The following is an 8,909-nucleotide window of genomic DNA, read 5'->3' as shown; positions in this document are numbered from 1 at the left end:
CTCTCATTGGCCCAGACAACACTTTGGCTTTCAGGGAAAACCACGACTACACTTCCACTACAACATCCTTCACAATAAAAGCCTCAGTCACCTCCACATACTATGACTCAGGAATTCTGCTGATTCAAGATGGTTCAGATCACATCTGTCTGTCTGTCTGTCCGTCTATCTATCTATCTATCCATCTATCTATCTATCTATCTATCTATCTATCTATCTATCTATCTATCTATCTATCTATCTATCTATCTATCTATCTATCTATCTATCTATCTATCTATCTATCTATCTATCTATCTATCTATCTATCTATCTATCTATCTATCTATCTATCTATCTATCTATCTATCTATCTATCTATCTATCTATCTATCTATCTATCTATCTATCTATCTATGACATGGTTGTGTTTCACATCTCACCCTCTTTTTGTTACTGAGGTATTCTGTATTTGTTAACAGGGAAATAAAATTTGACTATTTTGAACAGACATTATATGTTCAAGGAAAAATTACAAAAATACAAAACAAAACAACTAAGATAAAACTGTATTCAATCATCAATGCAAGCTTAACCAAAAAAAGTATTTACAGTATAAGTTGAAGTCAAATTTAAATGTAAAGCACATGGGTTTTAGACACATTAAATCGAGGCACCAGATGCACATTCAAAGTGATAAAATGCTTGTTTGGTCTGGTTGACCTTTTGATGTTGCACGCAAAGGCCACAAATGATTCACATTATTTTAGGGTTTAAAGATTAAATAGAATATATTTTACTCAAGTTACAATTAAATAAAATGTTGTTTTGTTATAATATGTTACAGTGAATATATGGTTCAGTATAAAGTTCAGTCTATTGGCTTCCATAGAGCACGGGCTCCCCCTAGTGGCGGAGCCCGAGAAAAGCTTTCACACTTTCTCCACCTTGTTTCAATAAGGTGCTTCTAACTACTACATTGAGGGGGCTTTGCGCGAGTGTTGGGTGTTACGTCAGTATATAGAATGTTGTTTATGTTTTTTTAAAATCTATATTGGAATTGTTACAGCCATTCCTTAAGTTAAATCAGCGTATTAATTGTTGACTGTTTATTTGGGGTAATTGAATTATTAGATGGCAGGGGGCGTGGTTTGGCCCACCTGTTAATTGCATGGTAGAATGGCAGCCGGTGAGTCCAGCCAAGTCACAACCTGGAGTAGAAGCTGTGGTTACACATAATTTTGACCACTCTGATTTCAATGTTTGTTTACCAGCAATTTAAGCTTTTCGTTTAGTCTAGCATTTATTTGTTATTTTGAAACCCTTTTTTGCAAATTTTTGGAAACCTTTTTGTTCGTAAATAAATACTTTTTGGATGGAAGAAATCAAAGTTTCTGAGTGCGTATATCAAACCACCACAGTTAATGCCCCGGAGGCATCATCGACTAGGATGCCGTGACATTAAGTCAAAATTATGTCGATTCTGGACTGACTGGAAACTGGATTTGGACACGTTTGCAGCGCTAAAGGACGCTCGGATGGAAATGTTTGCCAACTACCGTGAGTACGCAGCAGAACAATAGGTGGAGCCTGGCCAGGCCTTTCGTTGGAAGCGCTCACTGCGCACTGCTTTTACCAAAGTTTGTGTGAAAGTTAAGAAGTGGAAATGGAGAGCGATACTGATGAAGTTGCGGACCCTGAAAGGAAGTTGTTGCAAACAATTAAATCGCGCAGAGGAAGGCTCGGCGCAGCAACTAGAAAAAAGAATGAAGTGCTACATATGATGAAAACAAATGAAGACAAAGAAAATGTGAGTAAACATATGGACGCATTCAGTGAACTGTTAAAAGACTTTATGGATTTGCAAGTGGATGTTCAATCATTGCTAGAGGCTGATGAAAGACAGGCTGATCATACTTGTTGGTACGAGCCAAAGTTAATTGAGTTCAAAGAATTCCTGACAAGCGTTGGCTCATGGATGTGTGAAGATGATGGGGAAGGAGACAAAGTGGATGACATAAATGCTTTAAGTGGACGAGTTGATGTTGATGATAACGCTGATGTTAAAGAACAAGTTGATGATAATGATGGTGACGAACAAGCATACGGTGAGATTGGCCGTAGCGCATCACAAGTGTCGTCATGCGCCAGCGGCCCCAAGTCATTAACAACTGCCTACGTAGAAGCCGAGGCTGAGCGCGCTGCTCTTAGCGCAAAAGTCAAAGCGCTGGAACAAAAGCATATATTGGATATGGAGGAGGCAAAGATAAAGGCAAAGCAAGAAGCGCTTGCATTAGCAGCTGAACTGGCAGCCGCAGAAGCCAAAGCAAAAGTACTACGGCAAGCCGGAGCTGGCTCCGTCAGTTCGAGGGCAAGCAGCCGCACAAGTCGACATCGCTCTGCTTTACCTCAACTCCCCCCTGTTAAAATGCAGACTCCCCAACAGCATTCATTTAAATCTGAACCAATCACTGCCCAAATTGACAGCCATACTAATCAAGGAACAAGTAGCACAGAAAATGTTGTAGACGTACTGAAAAGGCAAAATTACATAACTGAAATATTAATACAACAGCAGAAAGCCTCCCTCCTGCCTGTTAGAGAAATTCCCAGCTTTGATGGTGACCCACTGCAATTCCATTCCTTCATTAGAGCCTTTGAGCAAGGCATAGAAAATAAAACAGACAATATGCAAGATAGACTCTATTACCTTGAGCAGTACACCGTGGGGCAGCCAAGACAAATTGTACGCAGCTGTCAGCATATGGATGTGGAAAGTGGATATAAGGAAGCAAGGAAGCAGCTTGAGTGGCACTTTGGAAATAAGATGAAGATCACAATGGCATTCATGAGCAAAGCTTTAAACTGGACAGCTATAAAAGCTGAAGATGGCCCTGCATTAAGAGCATATTCAATATTTCTCCGAAGCTGCTACAACACCTTGTCAGGAATTGACTATGTGGAGGAACTGGAAAATGCAGCAAATTTGAGGATAGTTGTGTCAAAGTTACCCTTTAAGCTGCGTGACAGCTGGAGAACAGTTGTTTGTGATGTTCAGGAAAGGCAATGCAGACGTCCAAAGTTTAAAGATCTCCTCCAATTCATTGAGAAGAAAACTCGTGCTCTACTGGATCCTATGTTTGGTGAGATAAATATGCCATTGGAAAATAGAGCCAAACTCAAGTTACCACAAAAGTCCAGCAGGGGGAGCAGTTTTGCCACCACTGTAACCCCTGTCTTAGAAAATGCAAAAAACAAGATGGAAGTGGAGCATAAACAAATATCAAGAAGTGCCATTAAAAGACCCTGCTTGTTCTGTAACAAAGACCACTCAATGGAAGCATGTATGTTGTTTAAAGGCAAACCCAACAAAGAAAAAGTGGAAATCATGAGGGCCATTGGATTGTGCTTTGGATGCTTGGAAAAAGGACACATGAGCAAGTATTGTAAACATCGTATGACATGTAAAACCTGCCACAAGACCCATCCAACCATTTTGCACATAGACAGTCAAAGAGAGCAACCAGCTAATATGCAATTCACAGAAGCATCCATGTCCAGTGCCTTGGTTTCTATGAACGCCGGTAGCCATACTGGGGCCGGCATAAAAGTAAGTGCACTCTCAATAGTCCCAGTTAAAGTGAAATTGGAAAAGGGAACAAAAACTGTGCAAACATATGCCTTTTTGGATGGAGGAAGCACAGCAACATTCTGCACAGAGGAGTTGATGCAACAGCTAAATGCTAATGGAAGGAAGCAGGACATATTGCTCAGGACAATGGGACAAGAGAAGCCAGTGTCTAGCTACAAAATTTCTGGATTGGAAGTTGCTGCTTTGCATGGAAATGGATACCTTAAACTGCCTGATGTCTACACACACACATCCATCCCAGTCACCCAAGAAAATATCCCCACAAATGAGGATATTAGAAAATGGCCTTACCTGGATGAAGTTGACTTGACACCCATTGATGCCAGCATTGGGCTGCTTATAGGTGTCAATGCCCCAAAGGCCATGGAGCCATGGAGAGTGATTAATAGTGAGGGTATTGGGCCCTACGCTGTGAAGACTCGACTTGGGTGGGTTGTCAATGGCCCACTCAACAGGACTGGTGATGGAAATGCAGGTGCAGGTACAGTACAGGTTAATCGCATATCTGTTGAAGAGCTGTTGGTCCAGCAATATAATCAAGACTTTGTTGAGCAGCACTATGAGGGCAAAAAAGTGATGTCTATGGAAGACCAACAGTTTATGGACAAAGTGTCAAGCTCAGCTGTGTTGGAAAATGGCCACTACTGCTTAAAGCTCCCCTTTCGTAAGGATAATGTGAATCTTCCAAACAACAAAGCTGTAGCCCAGCAAAGAGCACAGCACCTGTTAAAGAAGTTCAAAAAAGATCTGAAGTTCTTTAATGAATACAAAGAGTTCATGAAGGATGTTATAGCAAAGGGATTTGCAGAAGTCATACCAAAAGACCAATTGGAACATAAAAGTGGAAAAGCTTGGTTTATTCCACATCACGGAGTCTACCACCCACGCAAAAAGACTTTGCGTGTGGTGTTCGATTGTGCATCAGTGTACGGTGGAACGTCTCTAAACAAAGAGCTGCTGCAAGGCCCCGACTTAACAAATTCACTTGTAGGTGTATTGCTTCGTTTCCGCCAGGGCCCCATAGCTATTATGACTGACATTGAGGGAATGTTCCACCAGGTGAGAGTGGCAAAAGAAGACACAAACTATTTGCGCTTTCTCTGGTGGCCTGATGGGGATGTCACACAAGAGCTGGTGGAGCACAGGATGACAGTGCACATATTTGGAGCTGTCTCTTCCCCAAGCTGTGCTACATTTGCCCTGTTGAAAACAGCTGACGCCAACCAGAATGATTATGCAGCTGAGATTGTAAACACCATCCGGCAGAACTTTTATGTTGATGACTGCTTAAAAGCTGTAAATACTGTGGAGCAAGCGATATATCTCTATGAGAACCTCACACACCTGTGCGCCAAAGGGGGATTCCGGCTCAATAAATGGGTGAGCAACCATCGCTCCGTCCTGGCAGCCATCCCTGAAGATCAGAGAGCTAAAGGAGTTAAAACACTGGACCTGGACAAAGACCAGCTTCCTATGGAAAGGGCGCTTGGTGCTCAATGGAATGTGGAACAGGACACCTTTACGTTCAGTATAGAGGTAAAACCCCACTCAGTGACCAGGCGAGGTATCCTGTCCATAGTAAGCTCAATATATGACCCCCTTGGCTTCCTCGCTCCAGTTATTCTCCCAGCAAGACAAATCTTGCAGGGGTTGTGCAAAACAAAGCTGGGTTGGGATGACCAAATTCCCCAAGAAATGGCTCAAGTGTGGCAAAAGTGGCTCAGTAGCCTAACTTTACTGGATGCATTCAAGATCACCAGAAGCTTTGCACCCAACGACTTTGGAGAGATAACAACAGCACAGTTGCATCATTTCTGTGATGCCAGTGAAATGGGGTACGGCTCAGTATCTTACCTCCGGCTGATGAACACCAGGAGAGAGGTGAGCATTGCTTTTGTCATGGGAAAGGCTAGAGTAGCGCCACTTAAGCAAACAACCATACCCAGGCTGGAACTTGGAGCTGCAGTCTTAGCTGTACGCATCAACAAGATGCTAAAAACAGAGCTAGAAATCAACATGGAAGAGCCTGTTTTCTGGTCCGACAGCATGACAGTTCTCCAGTACATTGCCAGTAACACCAAAAGATTCAAAACGTATGTAGCAAATCGTGTTTCAATCATTCGAGAGCTGTCAAAAGTGACACAATGGCGGCACATAAGTTCCAAGCTAAACCCAGCAGATGCGGCATCACGTGGCTTGAAGGCTGATGTATTCCTCCAGTCTAAGTTGTGGATCAATGGCCCATGCTTCCTCCCCAAACCTCAATCACAATGGCCAGGAACCATGCAAATGGACAAATTACTTGACGACGACCCTGAGGTCAAAGGTGAGATTTCTGCCTGTGCCGTAGTGCTGAAAGACAGTGAATGTCCCACAAGTAAGCTGCTAAGCTACTTTTCCAAGTGGACAGACCTAATGAGAGCCGTAGCATGGATCCTGAAGATAAAAGAGCTACTTCTTCAGCTGCGAGGACAAAGAAGGAATTCAACCCAAGGTCAAGCTAAACAGGAACGCAAACTGAAGCAGCAAGCAAAAGCAAACATGCCCAGACTGTCAGTGAGTGATTTGGAGAAAGCGGAAAAAGCCATTGTCTGTTTCGTACAGAGGCAGTCTTATCCAGACGAAATTGAAGCCTTAGCTAAAGGCACTTTGAAGAAAGCTAGCCATCTGTACAAACTGGACCCTGTGCTGGTGGATGGAATCCTGAGAGTTGGTGGTAGGTTAAGCAGGTCTGCTCTCCCCGAAGAAGCAAAACATCCAATGATTCTTCCCAAAAGCAGCCAAATCGCCACACTAATTCTGCGTCACATCCATCACAAAGTTGGTCATGGGGGCAGAAATCACATGCTGTCAACTCTCCGGCGCCGCTTCTGGATACCACATGCCAACTCTGCCGCCAGAACAGTCATTGGAGAATGTATGACCTGCAAAAGACAACGACAGCAACCTGGTGAGCAAAAAATGTCAGACCTTCCTGCGGACAGAATAATTGCGGATCTGCCTCCATTCACAGACGTTGGGATAGATTACTTCGGCCCAATGGAGGTGAAAAGAGGAAGAAGCACTGTGAAGAGGTATGGCGTCATATTCACCTGCTTAACTTCACGTGCAGTCCATCTAGAAGTGGCCCATACACTGGACACAGATTCGTGCATAAACGCCATCAGGAGATTTGTCTGCCGCAGAGGTCAAGTAAGAGAAATAAGGTCGGATAACGGAACCAACTTTGTCAGTTCTAACCGGGAGTTGAAGAGTGCTGTCAGAGACTTAAACCAAAACAAGATGCACCATTCTCTCTCACAGGATGGAATAAAGTGGATCTTTAACCCGCCGTATGGAGCTCATCATGGAGGAGTCTGGGAGCGGCTGATACAGCAGGTTAAAAGGGTGCTATGCACAGTGATGAGGCAGCAAGTGCTGGACGACGAGGCCCTACATACTGCATTGTGTGAAGTGGAGGCTGTCTTAAATGACCGTCCAATCACCCCATCTAGTGGTGACCTAAATGACCTGGAGGCCCTTACCCCAAACCACCTCTTGCAGCTCAAAGCAAAGCCACTTTTACCACCTGGCTTGTTTAGCAAAAATGATCAGTACACTCGCAGGCGTTGGAGGCAGGTCCAGTACATTGCTGACCTGTTCTGGAAGAGGTGGGTGAAAGAATACCTCCCACTAATGCAAGCACGTCAAAAATGGAACAGAGCAAAAAAAAAGCTTTGCAGTTGGAGATCTTGTGCTTGTCATGGACGAATCAGCACCCAGAAATTCGTGGCCATTGGGGCGAATCATAGAAACCATGACCGACTCCAAGGGATTCGTTCGTCGTGTCCGGCTGAAGACTCAAACCACGGAGCTGGAACGACCCATCACCAAGCTGTGCCTTCTTTTGGAGGGGGCTGCAGCTTAAATATCGACACTTACACTGACGGATACACCCAAAGGTTCTTGCAGACACTACATTTTTCATAATGCACATATTCCTTTGCATTACACCTTATCCCCTTTTTGAATTTTGACCCTTGCATCCGAACTTTTCCCATTTTTTGACCTTTTGACACCCTTGCATACACCACCTTCCCTTTTTTGCCTTTTTGAAGAAAGAAGACCCTATTTTTGCCTTTTTTAATGGCTTATGAACTGATAAAGAGACACTTTAAAAAGACAAAGTTTAAAAAAAAAAGGAAAGAAAAAATGCATGATGTAACTGATGTCAGTAGATTTTGTTATGGCTGTATATTTTTCCCTTTTTGAATTTGTAATTAGTTGCTTGGCAATAATTAGGGGCCGGAATGTTACAGCCATTCCTTAAGTTAAATCAGCGTATTAATTGTTGACTGTTTATTTGGGGTAATTGAATTATTAGATGGCAGGGGGCGTGGTTTGGCCCACCTGTTAATTGCATGGTAGAATGGCAGCCGGTGAGTCCAGCCAAGTCACAACCTGGAGTAGAAGCTGTGGTTACACATAATTTTGACCACTCTGATTTCAATGTTTGTTTACCAGCAATTTAAGCTTTTCGTTTAGTCTAGCATTTATTTGTTATTTTGAAACCCTTTTTTGCAAATTTTTGGAAACCTTTTTGTTCGTAAATAAATACTTTTTGGATGGAAGAAATCAAAGTTTCTGAGTGCGTATATCAAACCACCACAGTTAATGCCCCGGAGGCATCATCGACTAGGATGCCGTGACAGGAATGTATCCATTAAACCAACATGCTGAACCTGCTTTTTTTTAGGGGGTTTTGAGCGCAGGTGGGCGTGGTCTGCGTGTGTCGCTACCTTTTATATACTCCCTTTTCCTACACTATACTAAAGTACAGAAGAGTTTAAGGGCCACAGGAGAGAAAAAAAAATCAGATAAGGAAGATTTTCTTTTCATTATGTGGAGAAATGTCAAGAATAAAGACGAATAGTACTCCAAAATGCTATTGGAGTTAGTGGGGCATTTATGTATTTTCAGCATACTACAATGGACGTGCATCTATTGGGACATCCTAAATCTTGTTTTGGCATACTATATAATAATAGGGAAGTACGGGAATTGGAACACAGGGACTATCTATAGTCGCTACAGGCCGCAGCTGGACCTTATTGCCTTGGCGTGCCCTTCTTTTGCACCTGTGTATTTTTAATTATCATAACACTACACCACAACCTTTATTCACAGCGCCTGATTCAGATGAGGCTCCTTATGACCAGATACACGCCGTATAGGCTAATTAAACACCAGAAACTGATCAAAAAATATTCAGAACAGTGAGACCACAAATCATAACTTC

Source organism: Ammodytes marinus (assembly GCF_949987685.1).
Source record: "Ammodytes marinus genome assembly, chromosome: 4".
NCBI classification, from domain to species: Eukaryota; Metazoa; Chordata; class Actinopteri; order Uranoscopiformes; family Ammodytidae; genus Ammodytes; species Ammodytes marinus.
The sequence above is the reverse complement of the archived record's forward strand: the minus strand, read 5'-3'. Positions refer to the sequence as shown.